General features: G+C 34.4%; 1 protein-coding gene across 4 annotated transcripts in view; it reads left to right on the forward strand.

Moving 5' to 3' along the window:
- Nucleotides 1-25,511, forward strand: part of LOC145737813 (uncharacterized) — an 80,929-nt gene that overhangs the window by 31,883 nt on the left and 23,535 nt on the right. The window contains exon 1 of one of the 4 annotated variants that reach the window (XM_081992653.1): nucleotides 12,497-12,731. The exons of 1 other annotated variant lie outside the window; for it this stretch is intronic. The gene's annotated coding sequence lies outside the window, so the exon portion shown is untranslated. Of the gene's footprint in view, nucleotides 1-12,496; nucleotides 12,732-21,438; nucleotides 21,601-21,645; nucleotides 21,880-25,511 lie in introns of those variants that run through there. 2 more of the 4 variants (XM_081992646.1, XM_081992663.1) reach the window with 2 other exon arrangements.

Raw genomic sequence — 25,511 nt, forward strand, 5'->3', positions numbered from 1 at the left:
TTTGATCATTCAGGAGATATTACAATTTTGACATTTTAGAGCTCCACGTCTTGACTGAGGCAAACTTTCGCAGTTATGACAGCAGTCACGTGATCGTAAGACAGTTGACATACTGATTCTTACGTCACGACTGTTAAAAACACTTCCATATAACTGTAAAGTACATTATGCCTTTGATCATTCAGGAGATATTACAATTTTGACACTTTAGAGCTCCACGTCTTGACTGAGGCAAACTTTCACAGTTATGACAGCAGTCACGTGATCGTAAGACAGTTGACATACTGATTCTTACGTCACACCTGTCAAAAATATTTCCACGAAACGGTAAATTTTTGAATTTTAGGATTTGACTTCTGCGAAACATCTGCGTCTTCAGAAATCTCCATGTTAAAAGCACTTTAAGAAACGTTTCAGCTCAAAATATTAAAGACAGAATAGCACAATAATGACGTTGTCAAGATTGTAAACAAATCACCAGTCGTGTATGCTATGTTTGCCGCCAGTAAGGCTTTGCTATTGCAGATATCTAGACAAACTGGCTTAACTGGTAATGCATTGTTTATACTGGTACAACTCTATGAACAATGCATTACGCGATGATTAATTTTTTCTACTCTGATAAAGCAGGAAATCAATTTTTTCCATGATTAGGGCAAAACTTTGCGTATAGAGGGTCATTACGTAATTAGCTTTGAGGTCGTACCTCACATTCAAAATATTTACCTTTCTATTGTAGGTCATTCCGTTTTATTTTGAATATTGCGATAGCAAAGTTGTTCGTAGATAGATAACAACATTTACGATGTTTTTTGCTATGCAGTACACTTTCTCATCGTAAATTCCAGAGTTATCAGAACATTTTTCGAATTTTTTGGCTTTACTGAAACACGCTCTGGACTAACCCTACAAAATGCAAATAAAACAGAACACAGAGTCAGATGCTGCAAATGCAATACGTATTTACAGAGACGGCTCAAAAACCAAAGAAGGCTCAGGATGTGGAGTTTACTCTAGGTCACTAAGCCTAAGGATTAAGTGGAAGTGGAAGTGGTTCAAAAAGAACTGGCTGGTATCTCAATCGCCACGAAAGAACTAACCAGAAAAGGTATTTCTGGCAAAAACATAATAATCTACACGGACAGTAGACAAGCCCTATTAGCCCTAAACAGACAACCTCAGGGCTAGTACTAGAGTGCCACTAAGATTTAGCTAACGCCTCGGTAGATAACAATATTATCCTGAGATGGATTAAAGGACACTATAGGAGCAAAAGTAATCGCATTGCCGACTCTTTAGCTAGGAAAGCGGCTGGACTACAAATTTTAGGACCCAGTGACGCCTATGGCCTGATGACTTCGACAATTGCGGAACTAGCCAAACGCTACACCAATGCTATGCTCAATCCCTAAAGAGATGGGATGGAATCAAAGGATGTCTTGCAAGGATCCCCCTGGGAAGCTGGCGCCGAAGAAATATTTGGCGATGACCAGGAAAAACCTACGTTAACAGTAGGATTTCTGACTGGCCACTGTCAACTAAGGAAGTGCTGTAGGTGTACACTCACCTTCCCCACTCTACCGACATTCCCCACACAATTTCTCTTGGTCAAATTTATTAAAAGGATATTCTTTCCTGAAATCTTGAACTTTCCAGGAAAAAGCCCATGTAGCAATCCCGTATAAATAACAGAATCCATGTAGAAATGTTGATATTTCTGTGTAGAAAAAGTGGAACAGATATTTGGATTAAGCAATTTAGTGCTGTGCGTCCTTTCAAACAGTAGAGTCAAATGCCGAAAAATATTACTTTCGACATTTGTTTGGTAAATTACTATTTCAGCTAGTTTAGAGTCAGTATTCCTACTTTGACAATCAGTCAAAGACTTTTAAATTTTAGAGCTTTTATCTGTTATTATTACAATCCTAGCAAAGTTGTTATAAATTACTGGTTGGTTTGATCGCTTTCTTCACAATACAAATAAACCACTAAATTTGCACGTTAATTTATTTGGTAATTAGATGCGCGTTAAGCGGATTTACAAATCTACATGTAATATAAAACGGGAGATCGAGAAACCGGGGCCGGACTCCGAACCGATCATTAAATTTCAATCAGAATCGTCTTTTCTTTCAGAGCATGAAATCGGGCACAAGATAAGTTCAGACAGGCTTTTAAACCAGAACCACGTTGGTCCACCGGATTTTTTTTCTCTCGTTACATAACTGTATCTTTCGGTAGTTTCTTAACGTCGCGTTTTATAATGATTTTATTAAAAGCGCATGTTTTTGAAACGTCCACGACAATTGTTGCCCGTTTACGTCACACTTTTCTAAAAATGCTAGTGAATTTAGCCAATATCGTACTCTTGTTGGGTTTTATTATCACTCGTGTAATTGGGCGACAAAAAACGATAAATGTGTAGTCTTTTTCAATCCACACCAGTCTAATTGTTAGGCGTAAATAACAAGACAATTACACGGACTGGCGCTAATTGCTGGACAGGAATAGAAAGGTGCATTCGAGAAGTTTGAACAATATGTGGTTTTCATGCATCAAAAATTATGACAAAAAATCTCAGCTCAACAAAATTGCTATTGACTGTTCAGAACCGATTAAACACTTATACGCAACAGATGAAAACTCCCTCACAAAAAAGTTTTTTAAACACCTAACTACACCGATAAGTGCATTTCTTCGAGTACTAATTTTAATACTTTACACTAGTTAGTCAAATTACGTCAAAGTATTTTTTAAAGAATTGAACGCCCTGTAGCATCTAACTGAAGTTTATTTGAATACATTTTTTTTGTCGTACCTGTAGAACGTTCCTACCAAATATGAGTATTCTACCTGTAGATAGAATGGCGATACAGACAATTTTCCATCATGGTAAAAACTAAAATTTTTTACCGAAAACATTCAATCACCATACTTTTCATGCACACCCTGTATACTGGAAGCTAAAACGGCCCTGCAACCTTGCGGTGCTAAGTTAAGAAGTTGATTAGGAACCGTTTTGGAGTATAATTTAGGAAAAACTGGTTTGTTAAGTTAGTAAAATCGTGATCTAAATTTTGAACACGGTTTAAAGGACTAAATTGTCTGTAAAACCCACTTGGAGTGACCGAATCATATTTTTAAGCACATTTTTCTAATTCTCATTAAATTTTATATCTAATGACATAAAAAACCACTACAAAATCAAGTAAAGTCAGGGACAAAATCGCCTTGTAAAACCCACTTGGAGTAAGAAAATGACTGTTTTACGCAAATTTTTGAAATCATTAAATTTCCTATCTGATGACATAAAACAACACTACAAAATATAATACAGTCAGGGGAAAAATCGGTGTCAAAGTTTGAACTGCTAGTAACACCGTTTGAATAAACAGTCACGTACAAAATCGCTTGTAAAACCCACTTAGAGTGAGAAAATGACTGTTTTAGGCAAATTTTTGAAATCCTCATTAAATTTCCTATCTGATAACATAAAACAACACTACAAAATTTAATACAGTCAGGGGAAAAATGGGTGTCGAAGTTTGAACTGCTAGTAACACCGTTTGAATAAATAGTCACGGACAAAATCGCTTGTAAAACCCACTTGGAGTGAAAAAATTACTGTTTTAAGAACATTTTTGGAATCCTCATTAAATTTCCTATCTGATAACATAAAACAACACTACAAAATTTACTACAGTCAGGGGAAAAATGGGTGTCAAAGTTTGAACTGCTAGTAACACCGTTTGAATAAATAGTCACGGACAAAATCGCTTGTAAAACCCACTTAGAGTGAGAAAATGACTGTTTTAAGCAAATTTTTTAAATCCTCATTTAATTTCCTATTCAATAACATAAAAAAAATATTACAAAATTTGGTACAGTCAGGGAGAAAAGCGGTGTCAAAGTTTGAACTGCCAAAAACACAGTTTCAAAGGATAGTCAAGGACAAAATCGCTTGTAAAACCCACTTCGAGTGAGAAAATGACTGTTTTAAGTACATTTTTGGAATCCTCATTTAATTTCCTATTCAATAACATAAAAAAACATTCTACAAAATTTGGTACAGTCAGGGAGAAAAGCGGTGTCAAAGTTTAAACTGCCAAAAACACAGTTTCAAAGGATAGTCAGAGACAAAATCGCTTGTAAAACCCACTTTGAGTGAGAAAATGACTGTTTTAAGTGCATTTTTGGAATCCTCATTTAATTTCCTATTCAATAACATAAAAAAATACTACAAAATTTGGTACAGTCAGGGAGAAAAGCGGTGTCAAAGTTTGAACTGCCAAAAACACAGTTTCAAAGGATAGTCAGGGACAAAACCGCTTGTAAAACCCACTTAGAGTAAGAAAATGACTGTTTTAAGTACATTTTTGGAATCCTCATTTAATTTCCTATTCAATAACATAAAAAAAAATACTACAAAATTTGGTACAGTCAGGGAGAAAAGCGGTGTCAAAGTTTGAACTGCCAAAAACACAGTTTCAAAGGATAGTCAGGGACAAAACCGCTTGTAAAACCCACTTAGAGTAAGAAAATGACTGTTTTAAGTACATTTTTGGAATCTTCATTTAATTTCCTATTCAATAACATAAAAAAATACTACAAAATTTGGTACAGTCAGGAAGAAAAGCGGTGTCAAAGTTTGAACTGCCAAAAACACAGTTTCAAAGGATAGTCAGGGACAAAACCGCTTGTAAAACCCACTTAGAGTAAGAAAATGACTGTTTTAAGTACATTTTTGGAATCCTCATTTAATTTCCTATTCAATAACATAAAAAAAAATCTACAAAATTTGGTACAGTCAGGGAGAAAAGCGGTGTCAAAGTTTGAACTGCCAAAAACACAGTTTCAAAGGATAGTCAGGGACAAAATCGCTTGTAAAACCCACTTAGAGTGAGAAAATGACTGTTTTAAGTACATTTTTGGAATCCTCATTTAATTTCCTATTCAATAACATAAAAAAAATACTACAAAATTTGGTACAGTCAGGGAGAAAAGCGGTGTAAGTATTTCCATTCAGACTTTTGCTGATTACTAACCACTTCCTCACATTGTCAGCAAAATAATTAAAAACAAATTCATACACCGATTTACACTAGTCTAAGGGACGGTACTTTCACCTCCAAATAAATTTATTCTTAGGATAATTTCTATAGAAATGATGGAATTGACCAATAGCGTGATTTCAAGTTTTCCATAGGTATTATCCTTAGAATAAAGTTATTCTGAACTGAAAGTACTGGATCTAAAACGGGTGTCTTATGGATGTATGAACACAACTGTACAATATACTATTTTTTGAAATCAACCAGGTTTGGGTTCTGGTTTGCTTTGCTACGACTCGGACTCATGTTTTTTTTTCCATAACGGTCACGAGAATTTCACGTGTAAGAAAACCGATGCACGTTTGATTAATTTGTTAATCACGCTTGAAGTCGAATAGTGTGCCGTGTTCAATTTCCTTAGGGCAGGCTTTCACTTATCCAACTGACATGTTATTTCATACGTCAAGGTAACGGGCCGCAATAAGTCGACTTTTAGCATCATTCCATTCTAAAATGCGCCCGCACTGAACTGACTAGTCCATAGCGGTAAAAGCCTATTACAAAAGGATCAATTTAGACGTCGCCAAACTAGATCAAGGACCGATTATCGCCGTATCGGACGTGTATTTTTCTCCGATCTCAATTTCTAAAAAAAAACCAATCCCCTTTTTCTTTCACACACGCACTCAGACAACCAAATCTCGTTTTCTAATAACCTTTACTGAGAGAAAAAAAACCCGGTCGCCTTCAAACGAACCCATGGAACGGTTTTAAATTATTATTAATATTAATATATAGAGTGGTCTGTAACTAGGCAACTACTTTTACATACAGCTTTTGCGTAACAGTTTTGTGAGAACGGCCTTGAACGGTACACCAAGAGTCCTTGTGACCGTTCTTCGGGCCGATCAGGCCTTCGGATGACCTATTCGTAAGCACTAATGACGAGCAATCGCGTTCACCCTGTATAAGCAACACATTGGTATTTTTGCATCAGATCGTGTTTACGTAGGGGACCACGCCTTGTTTCGGCACTATTATCTAGTTATGAGAACCGTGCATATCAGGATATGTATTATTATTATATTGTCGAGAGAGCCAATTAAGAAACGGAACGGTGGCAGGAAAAAAAATGGTCGTCTTGGAATAACAATCAGGTTCATTGTCGTTGGGCTTGTTGATTATTTCAGTTGGGAAATGAACGGAGAAATGTCAAGTATAGCGGCTCTCGCATGCTAATGCTGTATAGCGGAGATTCAATTTGGTTATTGGATTCTATCTATAGTAGTATCTAGGCTAAACATTTAGAAATTGTTGTTTTGTGTCAGTTGATATACTTTCGAAATCCTAAAAAAAAGTAATATTGAAACACCAACCAAAACCAAAAGTCCATAAAACTTTTTTGTAGGATAATCGCTTTTTTTGGCTAGGATCGCCTAATAGTATATTTCATTACCAGTACAGAAATGAGGGAAGTCATGCAAGAATGGAAAATCCATTTCTGGACGAGTAATGAACGATATTTTTTATTATACTTAGGTACCTGAAATCAACGTAAACAAAAAATATCGCAAAAAATTATTAAGAAAATCGGGAATATTTATTTTTATTTTTAAAACAGTAAAAATGTAAGTACATACAACTCAAATTAACAAAAAAAATACAAGTAGGTAATTCTAAGAAAATTAATTTTGGACAGAACCGTTATTATTAATAGTAATATTTATTGTACAATTCGTATTATTGTTGAAGCTCAATCCCTTTTGCATTTCTTTTTGTTGAACTAAAGACTCTGCTAAAGATGTTGAAGCGGAGTGTTCGTGTGTGCTTTGGTTCTCTTGATTGACTGTTACAGATGTTGTAGTTTCCAAGTTACAAGGGCTAAACAACTTCCGTGATACTTCAATTTTTCTTTGTATGGACTCTTCTATATATTCTTCTGCTACATTGGAAGAAAGCCATCCTCCGTGTCTTTTCAAAGTGAGCAAATCACCGCCGTTTTCCACCAACATGGTTGCCGAAGAGCGCCTTAGCCCATGTCCGGTATATTCTTCGGGATTTTTTAGTTTTAGGTATTTTGCAACAAGTTTTGGAATACCACTGATAGTATGGCACCCAACATGTTGAGCGTAACATCTTTGGTTTCGGTATGCAACAAATAATCTTCTACTCTCCATATGTTTAGGGCGGAGATCTGCGTATTTACGGTAAATTGTACAGGGATCGAATTTGCAATTTTCATTGGTAATGGTAAAACTTCTTGACCTGTGAGTTTTTCCATCTCGTAAGAACACGACAAGGAAACGCCCATTATCTTCCACATCATCTAAACTCAAACGTATTAAATCATCTCTGCGGCATGCACCGAAGATGCCAAACACTAAAATTACTTTTGCTAGTAGATATTCTCCATCTGAAGCTTCACATAAAAATTTGGTTACTTGTTCTGCTGTAAGAATCTTGGATTTCTTTGGTATATATCCTACAGCTTGTCGTTTCAAAAAAGCAATCGTTTTTGGATATTGATGGTGAGTATTTTCTTTTATTGCCAAACAACTCTTTAACATAGAGAATCGACTCCATAAAGTGGAGGATTTCATAGTGTTGGCTTTTTCAGAAAAATATACTAAAAGAATATCGTCACTCACAATTTTGATTCGTTTCTGAGTCCGCCATTCGGTAAAACTGTTATATTCTTGTTCATATCTCAACCTGGTTTTCACTGGTAATAAATCTGCACTCACTTCTGGCGCTCGTTGTGAGATATTTTCGGGAATATCCCGATTTTCTTCACAATCTGAATTCATTTTTGCAAAATGTAATAAATACATAAATACTTAATTTTCACTGACAGAAAATAAAATTTGTCATCATTCGGGTTGCCATAGGATATCTAGTATCATGGATATCTATGTTTATTATTAAGCGCACGGAAAGAGGGATCGGGAAAAAATTTCCGTGCGCTGTTCCGAAAATGTCATATTTACTGTATTTTATAAACAGTTGAAAATGTAGTATTTTCTGTTAAGTATAATAAAAAATGCTTTAAAAATTGATTAAGATAGTTTAACAGGCAGGTTTTTGGTGCAGTAAGTTTATATTTTTAGTTTGTAGTAGAGTATTCAACTACATGTACTTTCATTTTTCATTACATTAACTAACCTAAAATTTAAGGGGAGAAATTTTGTATGTTTTGACTTTTGAGGCCATCATGAGGAAAGATGTCAAAAACGCAGACCACATATTACAATACAACTGAAGTCAATAAGCTTTCGTACATTTTTAATAAGAGTATTAGTTTGTTGTTCACAATGGGGGTTTTCCATATTCCAATATTCTTTGACAGGGAATGCGACCTCAGATAGAAGCAAGACTACTGCTTTTTACCCTCTCATCGCTGTAAACCAAAAGGATAGGTCTGGAAGAGGAATTTTTCTTTTCGGGAAGTTTCCAGAGTTGCATCGGAGTCCTCTGTCCTGGGAGAGGGATGCCCCCGCTGACGAAGGGGTTCTTCTGGCCCTCTTCTTGTCCTCCATCAGCTCGTTCTTCTCTGGTGGTTTTCGTCCGTCTGTTTTTACTTCCAAAAGTTTTGAGGAGTTAGGGTTTGGTGAGTGAGGGATGGTTTTTCCATTTTTGCGTAAGAAAAGCGGGGGAAAGTGCCCGAAGTGCAGCCAGAATAACTACGTAAAGGTTCTACCCAGATTTTGAGAATAAAACCCTCTCCACCCGGGGGGAACGTCTGGGGGAAAATAGTGGTCCTCTTCTTGGCTGGTTGGTCCTCCCTGGAGATGTCAACTCCAGGCAGGCAGTCAAAAAGACTTATTGGTCACGGTTGTGAATGATTGGTCCTTTCCTATCTAACAACCTTCATACATTAACTAGCATCTAAAAATCAGACAATTCGGTATCTAATAGAGATTGTTGGTTCGAATCCAGCTGACAAATAACCCACTACAATTACATAACTTCGTTTGAGTATGTAATGATCAGTTTTACCATACTAATGCGATAATTGCACTAGCGTAGTAACTCAAAGTTAGAGGTAAAAAATGACAAATTTCTATGCTAATTGTAGGTGTAATATTGTATCATTACTCGTGTGGTAAGGTAAATTAATAGACGTGTGTTTACCACCACCAAAAATGCTCATACCACACTAATAATGTATTATTACTATTACCTAATTTTTAATTTGCGTCCAAATTTCAAAATTTATTTCCTTTTATTTAATATATTTACGGACAATACACATCTCTTTTGGAATTTATTATATGATATTAACAATTTTACGTAGCTTTTACAGTGATCCATTAAACAAACACATCACTCAAAAGATTATAATTTGTTTGATAGTTTCCAATTTTATTATTCTACTAACATTTAAATTAATAATTATACTAAAATATAATATTCATAAAAAAACTGAATAATTTATTTCTAAATATTAGTGTTGATAGAGAAATGCAGGGACTGACAAATCTGCATATACAAGGTGTTCCAAAAAAAAAATTGTGTAATTTTCGTTAGCAACACGTCGTGACTTCATGACCAAAAAAAGAAAACCTTTTCAATTTAATTTTCAAGCAAATTTCAATTTAATTTAATTTTTGTATCAAGTTTGCTGGAATGGGGTTGTTTACCAATTTAAAAATCCCAAATCAATTAAAAAATCCCATCTGATGTAGAAAAGGCCAGTTGCCCTGTCCTTTTTCTGCTTACAGTGAACTGAGGGAAACAAAATATGTATGGACGTAAGTGTAAGTGTCAACTGATTTAAATTAAACCCAGACAAACTAAAAATTTCTTTTGAAGTATCTTACTTTTTAGTTCTGCAATCGTTCAACAAAACACACTCAAATTAACAAAAATTAGATGATTGATACAATACATTATTAAGTTAGGTTAGGTTAGGTTAATAACTGTGGCTTGTTACAAAAAATTAATAATTTGCCGACTCTAGCCCACCTACGTTACGAAATTGAAGAGTCTCTAATTACGTCACGGGGGATAGTGCCAGGCTCATTTTAACTTCATTTAAGCCGTATTTAATGTTGAAAAGCAAGACCAATGGGCCTATCCCACATATCATAAATTTTTGTTTTAATGACTGGAATCGAAAGAATAGGATCAAAAAACTAATTTTTCATATACTTGAAGAAAAAATTATGGTCGTAAATGTTCCTACATTAGTTTGAATTTGTCCATTAAATTTAAAAGATCTGTTTTGGCGCGCATGTGACGTACGTAATTCTGGGCGATTTTATTGGCTGTTGCACGCCAACCGTTTCACTTCTTGTCGCTGATTGGTTGATAGTGTAGTACGTCACCGGCGGCGGGCGTTTTAAACATGACATTAATGTAGTTTTTATCATCATTTTTTTTTCTATTTAGACTTAATATTTTTGAAAACAAAAAAATACGGGTATAATATTTTCAATCCGTCTTTGTAGTTATGAAATAAAAAAAAATTGTGGGACAGGCCCATTCCACTATGGTAGAGACGACCCCATTTTAAATGGTTATTGGTTAATTTTTGAACAAGTATTGCACATTATTAGTTTTGAGATGTCTGTACTAGAATAAAACAAAATAGAAAGTCCAGATCCGCATTTCAAAATTTGAAGTGCATGATGGTATCCAGAAACAAAACGTCGGATTTGAAAATCAAAATTATTTGCTTGGATATGGTAAAAAAGTACAGAAAATGCGGGTAATTTTCCAAAATAATCATTATTAACGTGGTAAAAAAACTGGTTTTAGATATCTTCATACATACAGGGTGCTGCATTTTCGATGGTTTTACGGGGTACAGAAAAAGCGGTAATAGATAGAAAAAAACTAGCATACGTGTTCTGATCTCTTTTTCTGAGCTGAGATGACTGGCGAAAAGTGGGCGGCGCAAACTTCTTTTGTTTCAAAGATACGGGGGGTTTTCGAAAATGATTAATTTTTGAACCTCTTCTGTATTTCATTTGCTCTTAAAGTTATCGAAAAAGGAAGAACGGTTCCCGGTAGTAGTTTTCATGTAGAATCCAATGGCGTTGTCACTTTTTTTCTATTCCGTTTAGTTTCTGACATATGACAGTAGGTTACATTTTTTTAAATGTAACATCCTATATATTTTTACGTCATTTTATTCTGTTGATTTTTACTTTTTCAACGGTGTATTACAACATATAAGTTTGTAGAGGTTAATCCTGTTATTTAAAAAAAAGACCTTTGCTAAGCTAAAAAAAGGCCAATATCTAAAATACCAAACAAAATCGGAAATCATATAAACTAACACATGAGAAAATTAAATATTTTTAATAAATCTTATTAAAAATCTAAGTTACAAACAGTTCTACCGTCACTTTAATAAGAAGAGTGGCCTATTTTCTACTATTTTTAAGGTGGAAGTTGAAAAAAACTGTTTATAAACGACATGTAACATGTTAATATGAACATAGCCAAATTTTGTTTCGACTATGGGTATTTTTATACATATTATTTAGCACTTTTTTGTTAAGAAAACGCTTTTTTTCTAATTACCAAGATTAACATTTACAAACTTACCATTTAATACACCGTTGAAAAAGTAAAAATCAACAGAATTAAATGAACTAAAAATATAAAGGGTGTTCCATTTAAAAAAATATAACTTACTGTCATATGTCAGAAACTAAACGTAATAGAAAAAAACTGACTACGCCATTCTATTCTACGTCAAAACTTCTACCGGAAACCGTTTTTCCTTTTTTTGATAACTTTTAATAGTAAATGAAATACAGAGGAGGTTCCAAAATGACCAATTTTCAAAAGCCCCCGGTATCTTTGAAACAAAAGAAGTTTGCGCCGCCCACAGCTCAGAAAAAGAGATCAGAACACGTATGCTACTTTTTTTCTATCTATTATCGTTTTTTCTGTACCCCGTAAAATCATCGAAAATGCAGCACTCTTTACATAATGTATTTTTGTTTAACAAATTCTGTATGTGTATTTAATAACGTGGTATGTATTTTTTTAAACAAATCATGTACCTTTGTTTAACTAAAGCTCTATCAAGTACAATTTGTGAAATAGCAATACTAATGCATTAAATTTGTAACACTGTGTAAACATGTAAATCTTCCAAAAATGTTTATTTCTATAAAATTTGAAAAAGTATTCGAATTAATCGTCGAAAAAATGACTGCTGCACAATACACTGTTTTATTAAATTTACAGTTAGTCAAAAATTGATACACCTCTGAGTACATATAATTAGGTTGTTTCTATTTGGATACTAACTATAATTGATAATAAAATGCCTTAATTGAAAGTTACGAACTCAATGCAATTTTTGCTTTTTTCCACGATCATCGACAACTTGAAACGTCATCGTGACAGCAAAAAGAGGGCCCCACCGAATAAAAGGCCTGGGCCTGGGGGCGCTCCGAAAACCACATATTAGCGTCGACCTAGATTTTTGCGGGCAGGCCAGCCATTCACCAACGTAACGGGAAAGCACGGATTCTTTCGTGACTGTTATTCAGTTTCACTGTTGGTCGTACCGCGGTCGATCGTAGGTACCCATCGTGTACGTGTTGTAACTACACGGTACATATCGCCGAAATAGTACTGAAGTGTTCCGCAGTGTTTGCCAGTGTACAAAACGAAATGGAATTTTGACTGTTTTCAGTTCATGCGTTTGGATTTCGAGTAAGTTTTGCTTGGGGGGTGCGTTTTCCAGTTTTATCCGATTTTGGTAATTTGAATCGGTATTTTGTTCCGCTAGCTTTTCAACAGGCGATGTGGCTGCCGTTTGCTTGATAAAGCTTAATTACACTCCGTATCGCACAAGTTTTTCGACAAATAACACAATTTCAGGCTAGGGAGGTCAAAAACTATCGTCAAAACAAAAAATTGCAGTGTTGGCATTACTCACACAGTTAAACACTCGAACACTACCTTAGAGGGCTGTAAGTAAGCAAATCGCTATAATTTAACTTTGTTGACAATATAAGTTTAATCAAACAAGTCGATAAACTTATTTTAATGGTTTAAAGTGTTTGTCTCTTTATTTACTATCATTTATTTAAACATGTTTACCCTAAAAATTTTATTGTTAGCACACATATGCACAAGGAATCTTAATCATAATTTAACCTTTCTCTTGCAAAAAATATTGTTTTTATAATGCTTTATTATTGCAAGTCAATTGGTTTTTACACATTATTTTAGATTTGTAGGGGAAATCTAAATACTAAAACCAATTGTTTGAAAAATTACCAATAGCAGTTTTAAGAAGGTATGTTTATAGAAACTTTTTTTTACATTTTTGGATATAGGTACTGTCTCTCCTTATAGTTTGTGACATCAAACCAGGAATACCCTGTACGCTAATTGAACAGTAATTGCAATTTATTAGACTTTTCTTGCACTAAAACGTAAACTAAGTCATTTACGATCAAGATTATGTAATTGGTTTATTTCATGATTCTATTCAGCCAGTGGCAATTGCCTTATTCGTTCTCTAGATTGTCTAAAGTTGAAGAAATCAACCAATGTCTATGTAGGAATAGAACAAACATTTATTTAGTTAATAATTGTCGATTTCATGCAAACTTACTGAAAGCATAGCGAATTCTATAATCTTAATGCAGACGCTTTACGGTTTCACAATTTGGACAATTTGAAACTACTGAAGAAAAATGTTTGTGAAATATGTCTACACTGCTCAATAAATAAGATTACTTTTTGCAGGCATCTTAAATAATCTCGGTCTGTCTGTCATATATTATACAGGGTGATCAGAACTATACTTAGCTCTGACCAGATTTTAGACTTAACCAAATCTTCTTCTTCTTCTTCTTCTTCTTTAGCCTATGTCCATCCACTCCTGAATGTAGGCCTCTTCCAATGATTTCCATGTCCGTCTATCCAGGGCAGTTTGAAACCAGTTTCTTCCTGCTATCTTCTGGATGTCATCCCGCCATCGCTTTGGGGGTCTCCCTGCATTTCTTTTTGTGGCTCTTGGGCGCCACTGCATTATTTTATTAGTCCATCTAGATGGATCCTGCCTTGCAACATGACCCGCCCATCGCCACTTTAGTTCGGCTGCTCTTCTGATAACATCGGTTACCCTTGTTCTTTTTCGGATCTCTTCGTTTCTTATTCGATCTCTGAGGCTGATTCCCAGCATGGCGCGCTCCATGGCTCTTTGAGTTGTTCTGAGCCTCTCTGCACTTCTCTCTGTAAGTGTCATAGTCTCCAGTCCGTATGTTGTTACGGGTAAAATGCAGGCCTCATAGACTTTCCGCTTAAGGTTGATTGGGATACTTTGGGATTTCAGAATGTAGCCTAGCCTACCGAATGCTGCCCAGCTGAGTCTTGTTCTCCGGGATATTTCGTTTGTTTGGTTTTGTTTTCCCAGTCTGATAGCGTGGCCCAGGTATATGTATTCCTCAACGTGTTCTAGAGTGCAGCCTTCTATGGTTATTGCCGTCTCTTCGCTGGTCATTATTTTGGTTTTATTTAAATTCATCTTGAGCCCGATTTGTTTTGATGTTTCCTGCAGATCTTCCAACATATCTTTCAGCTGATTGATGTCGTTACTGATGACAACAATATCGTCAGCAAAACGTAGATGATTCAGTCGGGTTCCATCTACATTGATACCTTTGTTTTCCCAGGCCAAGTTTTTAAAGGCGCTTTCCAATGCCAATGTGAATAGTTTAGGGGATATGGTATCCCCTTGACGGACTCCTTTTTCTATTTTAATCTTATCCGTTGATGTATCTTCGTCAATGGCTACTTGCAATGTAGCATTTTCGTAGATGTGTTTTATATTGAAGAACTTAACCAAATATTGAAGTTAATTCATTGCGTAGAAATCTGCTGGTCATCTAATTAGTGAGTTAAAACTGATGGTCTAAGAAACTGAACAGTTTAGAATATATTAATTAATAAAGTAAAAATTTGCACAAATATTTCAGCTTACTGGGGGTGGGAAGCGAAAATGGGAAATATAACCCCACTTTCTGTTTGTTTTGCTTTTAATCAGGCTTTTAGAAAAATACCTGAAAACTATTTTATGAAGTATGTTAATGTGTTAATGGAACAGTCAAAACGTAGTAAAAACATGGGAAAAAGGTTAAGTTAATAAGGCTAATTTGATTTGACTGACAGAGCCAATTTAAAATTAAACATTTTGCAAAAATGTATGCATAATTTAACTTAAATATATGTGGAGTATTTGTATAAATTACAACAGTTGTGTGATTAATCCAAACGCTGAAAAAATTCAAGACACCTCTTTTCATTTAATTTTTCCATACATTTCCTAAATTGCAAATATCACCGTAGTAGAGAGTAGATGTGAAAAAAGCTTTATAAATTAACCAACCGACAATAAAATTCCAACAATTTATTCGAGTGAAGATTCTCATGTTGGTGTGTCGATGAATCAACTAACGAACCAATCAGTATGCGAATCGATGTCGAAAGGCGACAATCGACCTATAAATATCCAATTATTATGATTCACGCAGTCGATTTTTTTAAGGTTTTTTCACACATGCACTACTGTAGTCCACTAAGCATTTTATAAAATTAAATTATCCGCGGAAATAATTATGTAGTAGCATTGATTTGTGGCAGCGAGCACAAAGTGAAAGGTGGCCGCGTATTGTGAACACATATTACAGCTGAAAATGCCAAATCCACCGAAATGCCTGCATTTAATGCTCGTAAATTAGCAGTCCCATTATTGTAAAATGCTTTTAATGCCACCTGGCCGGATTTTGCATCAAATAACAAATTAAAAAAAACAACCGTACTTTATATAATCAGGTTGATTCTGACTAGTTTTTTGTGTGTAGAACCGCGCCTTGCTTTTTTTTAGCCAGTGACAGTATTATAGAAGAATTTTTAGTTTTCCCCTGTTAGTCCAAGCAAATTGCACTTTGAAAAAAAATGCGTGAGCAGAGGTTGATTACAGTTGGCAGGAGGGTGGTAAAATGTTTAATAGAAGAGTTGCAGAGAGAAAATTTCAAAATTTTTTAAAAAAAAATGTGAAAAACCAATTTCTTTCTGTGTGTTTGTATAATTTTTATTTTTATTTATTTTCAAAATACTGAAAAGATCACGTGTTAAGTTCCTGAATTTTTTAAAGTCACGTGACTCAATTCCCAATTTTGGTATTTCAAATTTTTTTGTGACTTGCCTAGAATCAATATAAGCAGGTCACGTGACTATTTCTACGACTTGTCCTCAACCATGTCGAATATACAGAAAAATACTTAAAAATACGTTCAGTTCCTGAATTCCTTCAGATCACGTGACTCAAAATTTGCAGTTTTTGTATTTCAAATATTTTGAGACTTTGTTGTCTACAACAAGATCACGTGACTGACTATTTCTGCGACTCGTCCTGATCCATGTTAAATGTGGACAAAAACACTTAAAAGGTCACGTGTTCAGTTCCTGAATTTTTTGAAGTCACGTGACTCAATTCCCAATTTTGGTATTTCAAATTGTCTAGAATCAGTATAACCAGGTCACGTGACTATTTCTACGACTTGTATTCCTTCAGATCACGTGACTCAAAATTTGCAGTTTTTGTATTTCAAATATTTTGAGAGTTTGGCGTCTACAACAAGATCACGTGACTGACTATTACCGCGACTCGTTCTGATCCATGTTAAATGTTGACAAAAATACTTAAAAAGTCACGTGTTCAGTTCCTGAATTTTTTTGAGGTCACGTGACTCAATTCCCAATTTTGGTATTTCAAATTTTCTTGTGACTTTACTGCCTAGAATAAATATAACCAGATCACGTGACTATTTCTACGACTTGTCCTCAACCATGTCGAATGTTTAGCAAAATACTTAAAAATACGTTCAGTTCCTGAATTCCTTCAGATCACGTGACTCAATATTTGCAGTTTTTGTATTTGAAATATTTTGAGAATTTGCTGTCTACAACAAGATCACGTGACTGACTATTTCTGCGACTCGTCCTGAACCATGTCAAATGTTGACAAAAACACTTAACAGGTCACGTGTTCAGTTCCTGAATTTTTTGAAGTCACGTGACTCAATTCCCAATTTTGGTATTTCAAATTTTTTGTGACTTTACTGTCTAGAATCAGTATAACCAAGTCACGTGACTATTTCTACGACTCGTCCTCAATCTCGTCGAATGTTTAGAAAAATACTTAAAAATACGTTCAGTTCCTAAATTCCTTCAGATCACCTGACTCAAAATTTGCAGTTTTTGTGTTTCAAACATTTTGAGAGTTTGCTGTCTACAACAAGATCACGTGGCTGACTATTTCTTTGACTCGTCCTGAACCATGTCAAATGTTGACAAAAACACTTAAAAGATCACGTGATCAGTTCCTGAATTTTTTTGAAGTAACGTAACTCAATTCCCAATTTTGGTATTTCAAATTGTCTAGAATCAGTATAACCAGGTCACGTGACTATTTCTACGACTTGTCCTCAACCATGTCAAATGTTGACAAAAATTCTTAAAAAGTCACGTGTTCAGTTCGTCATCACGTGACTGAACCCTAGCAATTTTGGTATGTATATCTAATTTTTCAAGACTTTCTAATACTTCACGAATTTTTAGGAAAATATTTATAAGGTCGCGTGTGCTCAGTTTTTAAATTACTTTTAAGTCTCGTGACTATTTCTATGGCGCATATTGAGCCGTGTCAAAGGTTTAAAAAAAGAATTGAAAAGACACGTGCTCAGTTCCTGTTCTTCAGAAATGCATAACCATCGTCACCTAACAGGTCTTACTTTTGCCAATGTCTCAATTTAATTTAACAATTTATGCAAATTTTAACTACATTTTGAAGGTCACGTGACTAATTTTGATAGGTGTCAACTGGCTTCTACAGTGTTGCAAACTCAAAAATTGGATTATCAAAGTCACGTTGACATGTCTCTTACAATATCAACTTTTGCACATGTCTAAATTTAATTTACCAATTTTTGGAAATTCAAGCTACATTTTGAAGGTCATGTGACTATTTTTGACAAAAGTCAACTGGCCTTTACAATGTTGCAAACTCAAAAATTGCTCGTGTGGGAAAGTACCATTTTCCGCTCACACACACATTTTTCTAGCCTCTATCAATTCATTACGGTTTCGTGGTAAACCACCCTGTATTGGAACCACATTCTGTTTCTCTCAGATACACAGTACACGAGAAACGTCAAAACAAATTACATGATATTAATTTCGAAGATTATTAATACAGTAGAGTATAAAAATATTAAAAGCTTTAGAGATCGGGTTGGTTGCGTTTTACGGTATAATTGCGGCTTAACAAGCAAAATTATTTTTGTTTAGTTTAATATTATTTTTGTCGTGTTGTAATCAATAAACGAACGCGTGGTTACATTCCACGATAAGCCACCCGGTCATAAATTATTATCGGGTCAGTATAATAGAGATTACTCCTTTTCATGCGGTTGTTATTAATTGCATATTGTGTAGTGTTAGAATTTTAGCGAAAATGTTGCCAACTTTGCCAAATAATTATCGCTTCCCCATCCTTTAGTTTGCAAAAATATCGATCTCAATTGAGCGAATAAGCGTGGGGGCCCTGAAAGGTCGTAACGTGTGGAATAACATAATGTTATCAAGCTTGTTTCGATCAGGAAACATTTTAATGAATACTCCGGATGAGGAGTAGAATATCCGCAACATGCTTGTTTAGTAGCCTTGACTTTTGATTTACTATTTTTTTTTTCGATATGCTTGTTTAGTTTGTGCTTACAATATGTTGGTGCCAGTTCTTGACAAATTAAATCACTAAGCAAGATTCAAAAAAAGATTTTTGTTTAACATGCACTAATGTTTGATTCATATTATGTACCTTTAAAAATGATTTGTTTTAAATTTTCTTTTGTATCTCAAACCTGGTTTAGCCTATCACATTTAAAACAAAATTGAGCCTCTTACATTTCTTAATTCGAATGCGTTTTAGTTGATTTTTTCTATTTTACTCATTTCAAACTTGAACTATGAAGAATTATGATGACAAATTTGTGTAATAAGTTTTTTAAATCAGTTTAAAAAAGTCAGAAAACAAAAGATTTTAAAATGACCCATTGAGGCAACCAGCCCTCAAACTTGGCAATAAATCAAAAAATGCCTCTTAAACTGCAATAAACCAATACATTTTAATTTTTTTTTTTGAGTTAAAAAACCACATCGTACCTTTATTCTACCTTCCTCTTCTTAATTTGTGTTTTCCTAATAACGCTATTTGGTTGTGTTCCAAAGCAGTCTAAGCTTTGAATTTGAATTTTTCAGTCAAATTTAACTTAAAAGTCCACTAATAGACTTGGTGATTTATTTAAGTTGTTGTTGCCCCAGTGTGCGCCGCCGATTAAAATCCAATTAACTTAAAATACCGAATTGGCAAATTTATGAGTCAAGAAGAAGCTTTACTAGGAAAAATGTTATACAAGTTTTCAAAATGTTTCTTATTATATTAAATCATAATTGTGTATTACGTAACTAATGCTGTAAGAAGCATTTTACGCACGATGCCGCTTAGCGGCGAGTGTGTAATTCCATGAGTGTGTAAAATGCCTTAGAGTACGTGTGACGTACTATACTTTACCTACGACCAAATGGAAAATCTTGTTTTCGCAATTCATATAATTTAGAGTAACTTTTCATTAAAAAAGTATATTTTCAACGTACTGACATCATATTTGTACTAATCATAGTTATTAGCCACTAAAGAAAAAATTATAAAAAAAATCACAAATCATGTTATTTAAATAATAATTAGTGTTGTTCTTAAAATAATTATTTATGGTGACATTACAGTTATTAAGAAGAAAGGGAAAACTTTCAGTAATATTACTTGATGTGAAGTAATATTACTAGAAGAAGTGATAGTTACTTAAAACTGTATGAACAATGCATTACGCGATGATCTTCATCTAATATACTCTGATAAAGGAAATATTGTAAAGAAAATCAATTTTTCCCAGCATTAGAGCGATAGTTTGTGGCCGATCTTAAAACTGTGCGCTTTTTTACAACTGTGCTGAAAGAGGTTCATTACGTAACGGAAAACTATGCGTAATTAGTTATTTACACTGAGGTCGTAGGTAAAAGTTTCATTTGAAAGAATGCTTGTTGCAAAGTGTCGATTTACGTAATTTTGTCTTTTGACCCAATCAGACACGTACAACAACATCTAAAGCAAGATACAAAATGAGAAAAATCAAATTTTGACATCAATCACTAAAAATTGGTAAAAAAGAAACAGAGAATTATTGATTAGGTAATTATTTGCATTAATCGTTTTTGGTCACGTGATCCAAAATAACCCAGAACTTCTTGGTTCACGTGATCCACAATATTTTGCTAAATTTAGGATAATTGCACGAAATCCGGCTCGATGGTTCGATGGACCCAAAGCGTCTTTTCTCTAGAACTTTCGTGGTTTCTTCCAAACGGTTTTTACGCCAAGTTGGGTTAATGGTCACGTGACTCAAAATTACCTAGAATGTCTTGGGTCACGTGATCTGTTTTATCCTGCTGAATTTTGGATAATTCCATGAAATCCAGCTCGGTGGACCATAAGTGTGTAACTTTTGTGGTTCTGAGTCCGGTCACTTGACCCAAAATTACCCAGAACTTCTTCACCTCTGATCAGTCTTATCCTGCTGAAAAGTTGGATATCTTGGAAACGGTTAGAGTTACGGACTAACTAACTAATACTATAGTAACACTAAAAGTGAAAATTCTGCTCTCTGTAAGCATCATTAGTATAACAGGTTTACTTACAACTAACGGGAAAATTCAAAAGCAAAAAAAAAAACACAAAAAAAGTCTTATGTTATAATTCTGCTACTTTTTAGAATACTACACTAATAACCATTACGTGTTCGGAAAAAATCATTAGAGTAACTGGTTCTTTAAATTAATTTTAGTTTTAAGGCAGTTAGCACTATGTTGTTAAATTGTTTAATAATCCTTAATCAGACATAATAAACAACAAAGTACAAAGTAACATTTCTCTTTCTGATATTATTTTTAATAAATGGCAGAAACCACAACGTACAACAATTCTCCTAAAGGAAAACAAATATTTAGCTTGACCTACATGAAAACCGCCAGTGGCACGTAACTTGCCAGACTAATAAAAGCACACCTTCGTCAACAGTCAACAAATCAAACAATCGTATTGAAAGTGATTAAAAAAAAGTTTACGATTTTAATTAAGTAATTACTTAATAAAACCCTATATAATCCTAGCATTTAAATCGTCTAGGACTGCGGTTTTCGTAGCTCTTGACGTAATACTTTAATCTACGGTTATCAGTTTACGAAGCGTTTATTATAAAACAAATTATTTTGATAACATATTGTAATTCATTATTGTTTGTGTAAATAGTAATCGATTAACCTTAGAAGTGGTTTTCCCTTCTCCAGTTTCAGTTACACTGCATCGATCGGTTACTAAAGTGAACTGTTTTTTTGGTGTGTGTGTGTGGTTTACTATGTGCGGTTAAGGGGTACTTGTGCACGATAATTTATTGCAGTAAGTTTGAAAAGGGATAACAATTCACAAAATGTTTGCTTTTTTCACTGCCTGCTATTAAAAAAAACCGGACTATTAAACAACTACCGCTATAAATAACGTGATGGGAATCCTAAGAAACCCGTACACTGGGATTTACATGTTTAGAACAACCGGATTCTACAATGCAAATTTGTATTTTTATAAGTGACCGGGCTGTTGTTCGGTTCGGTTCTGATAGGTTTTGGTCGCGTCTGTGGTTGATGGTGGTGGAATACGAGTTCGAAACGTCACATAACTGTAAGCTCGTAACTGTAAATCTCAGTAAGGATGTTTGTTCGGAAATTACTTGTAATTGGTGTTCTTATTGGGTCATGTTGTGCGAAAAATACGTAATTAGAGTAGAATTGTTCTTGGCTTAAAGGTGTGGCGAAAGTGTTAAGTTTTATTATCAAAAATGCTAATCAAAAATTTGTCGTTAATTGCTTAATTTTCCTCTATTAACCTATTAAAATTTAGTAAATAAGTAAATCTAACAATTTTGATAAATACATAATTGCTTTGCTTTTTAATTACTGACTGGAAATCGAATTTTGGTATCTTTAAATAATTATTAAACACTCATTTTATAGGATAATTGATTGAATTTTGACAACCTTCCTAACTCACTCTTCATGTATAGTAGCAGCACTGACAAACTGGGAAACTTCCAGGGGACTAATTCTTGAAAGCAGGGAACGGAATTCTCAAGATAAGAATAGAATGTGACAGAAGAAGTTAACAGTGGCGGATTTCTGTCACATTCCACAGTATCTTTCTCTTGATAACTCTGTTTCAAGAATACGCACCCAGGAATGGGTTTAGCAGTTCCTTACAAACATTTCTGTTTTCTCTCAAATTTCTCGTAACTTTCATCGTTTCTGAGTTACTTAGCTGGTTTGATGCAACAAATTTTCAAATTAGTTGAAATTAGAGCACCCTGTAACTTGATTATTTTTGGGAGTTCAGAACCACTCAAATTAACCGTCTTGAGCTCCTCTTTCCAGTGGTGTAAAGCAAAAAATGATATCTTAAAAATTGCGTACAGGGTGGCCAAAAAATCTGAAACACTATAATTTTCATGCATCCCTTGTATAGAAGCAGCACTGACGGAATGTAAAACTTCCAGGGATGAGTTTAGCAGTTTTTTACGGACATTTTTGCTCTCCTACAAACTTTCATCGTTTCTGAGTTACTTAGCAAAAACTGGTTTGATGCAACAAATTTTCAAATTAGTTGAAATTGTGGTTCAAAATTTGAGCACCCTGTAACTTGATTATTTTTGGGAGTTCAGGGAGGTTGAACCACTCAAATTAACCGTCTTGAGCTCCTCTTTCCAGTGGTGTAAAGCAAAAAATTATATCTTAAAAATTGCGTACAGGGTGGCCAAAAAAACTGAATCACTACAATTTTCATGCACCCCCTGTATAGTAGCAGCACTGACGGACTATAAAACTTCCAGGGATGAGTTCAGCAATTCCTTATAGACATTTTTGCTCTCTTACAAATTTTTTGTAACTTTCATCGTTTCTGAGTTACTTAGCAAAAACTGGTTTGATGCAACAAATTTTCAAATTAGTTGAAATTGTGGTTCAAAATTTGAGCACCCTGTAACTTGATTATTTTTGGGAGTTCAGGGAGGTTGAACCACTCAAATTAACCGTCTTGAGCTCATCTTTCCAGTGGTGTAAAGCAAAAAATTATATCTTAAAAATTGCGTACAGGGTGGCCAAAAAAACTGAATCGCTACAATTTTCATGCATCCCCTGTATAGTAGCGGCACTGACGGAATGTAAAACTTCCAGAGATGAGTTTAGCAGTTTTTTACGGACATTTTTGCTTTCCTACAAATTTTTTGTAACTTTCACCGTTTCTGAGTCACTTAGCAAAAACTGGTTTGATGCAACAAATTTTCAAATCAGTTGTAATTGTAGTTCGAAATTTGAGCACCCTGTAACTTGATTATTTTTGGGAGTGCAGGGAGGTTGAACCACTCAAATTAACCGTCTTGAGCTCCTCTTTCCAGTGGTATAAAGCAAAAAATTATATGTTAAAAATTGCGTACAGGGTGGCCAAAAAAACTGAATCACTACAATTTTCATGCATCCCCTGTATAGTAGCAGCACTGACGGAATGTAAAACTTCCAGAGATGAGTTTACCAGTTCTTAACTACTTTAAAGAACCGTTTTGAGCTCCTCTTTCCAGTTGCGTAGAGTAAACATTTTATCTTAAAAATTGCGTACAGGGTGACACAAATAGTGAACCACCACACTTTTTTTGCACACTTTGTATACTGAAAGCAAAAACCGGTGTTGGGTTAAGGAGTTGATTAGGAATATTTTTGGTCTCTTGCATTTTTTTTGTAATTTATACTGTTTTCGAGTTATTTAGGAAAAACTGATTTGTTGCAACAAATATTTAAATGAGTTGAAGTTGTGGTCTAAAATTGTTTAAAGGGCAGTCAGGGACAAATTCGCTAGTAAAACCCACTTGAAGTGATTAAATGAATGTTTTAAGCAACATTTTTGGAATCCTCATTAAATTTCTTATCCAATAACCTAAAAAAACACTACAAAATTTGGTACAGTCAGGGAGAGAAACGGTATCAAAATTTGAACTGCCAGAAACACAGTATTTATGCCCACGGTGGGTCGAAAAAGAAACTACACGGTCGGGTGTAAAACTTAATCTTCTTTTTTCAGCCCTTAATTCGTCAAAAAGTACGGTGTTATAAATAGTAATTTCAGTATACCGTGTGTAGGAGTCTTATTGATTTAGAAAGCAACATTATCCAAGTAATATCTGGATGTAATAAGTTATTTTCCAGGAATTTTTACCTGATTGGAAATGTAAAAATACAGACATTTCCTGTTATAAAAGAATTTTTATTATAATGTATCAAAACTATCGTCACCCCCACTCAGGAAATTATTGCCTACGAAGGCGGTTTTATTATCCCCCTTTAAGTTTTAAATAATGGTTAAACTTCGAAGGTTTCCCATTCCAGCGGAATAAACTCGCTTGTTATCGAATGGCAATGTGCAAGATGTTTTTTTCTATAGCCATTTTCTGTTTGTGCAAGTATCAAAAGCTGGGAGCTTTATAAAGGACGTAATATATCGAAAAGTGCGCTCTAGAAGTATAAAGGTAGACCAGATCAAAAAGATTTCAACTCGATCAGACACTGGGAAAAATTGCCGTTTCCAGTCTTCTTCTTCATTGAACAGGTTTCTACTAAAGAACTGAAAGAATTAAAGAAATTATATAATTTGGATGAGGGAACAAGTCCTTGAGACAGGTGTAAATGGTTAATTTTGGCTACACCTGACTAATTTAAAATGCAAATTGAATGTCTCAAGTTAGAAAAAAACAGGAACTAGACTAATCAATGTAATAATAAATTTTCATATTGAAAGTGAAGTAAAATTGTAATAATCGACTACGTCAGCCACTCGGAATTGTTCGTAATCTTTAGTACCTATCAAAACTCCATTACACCATTGCAAAAACTTGACAATTACACAACGGCGCAATACTTTCGTTCCACTTAACCGATTTTTATGCATTCCGCACCATAATACGACCATAATTAATTGATGCTATAAGCATTTCTGAAATTAGAAAACGCTTTGGCACGCTCATCAACCAAAGTCGATTTCGTCGACATGTCGGTTGGTTAGTTTCGTTTGTTGACCCAGAACTTTCGAACAAAAAAAAAAGGTTAAAAAAATGTAATAATGATAAATTAGCTAAATCAAAAACATGTCCTCGAAAAACAGGAATATAAGATACACACTGATTATGTAAAAACAAAAGTGTGAACAACTTCAGATAAAAAGACACGTCAAATTTGTAGATAGTTAGACAAAGCTTAACAGAACCACTTTTAAAG

The sequence above is a fragment of the Ips typographus genome, linkage group LG1 (assembly GCF_016097725.1).
Source record: "Ips typographus isolate SLU linkage group LG1, UJ_Ityp_2.0, whole genome shotgun sequence".
Classification (NCBI taxonomy): domain Eukaryota; kingdom Metazoa; phylum Arthropoda; class Insecta; order Coleoptera; family Curculionidae; genus Ips; species Ips typographus.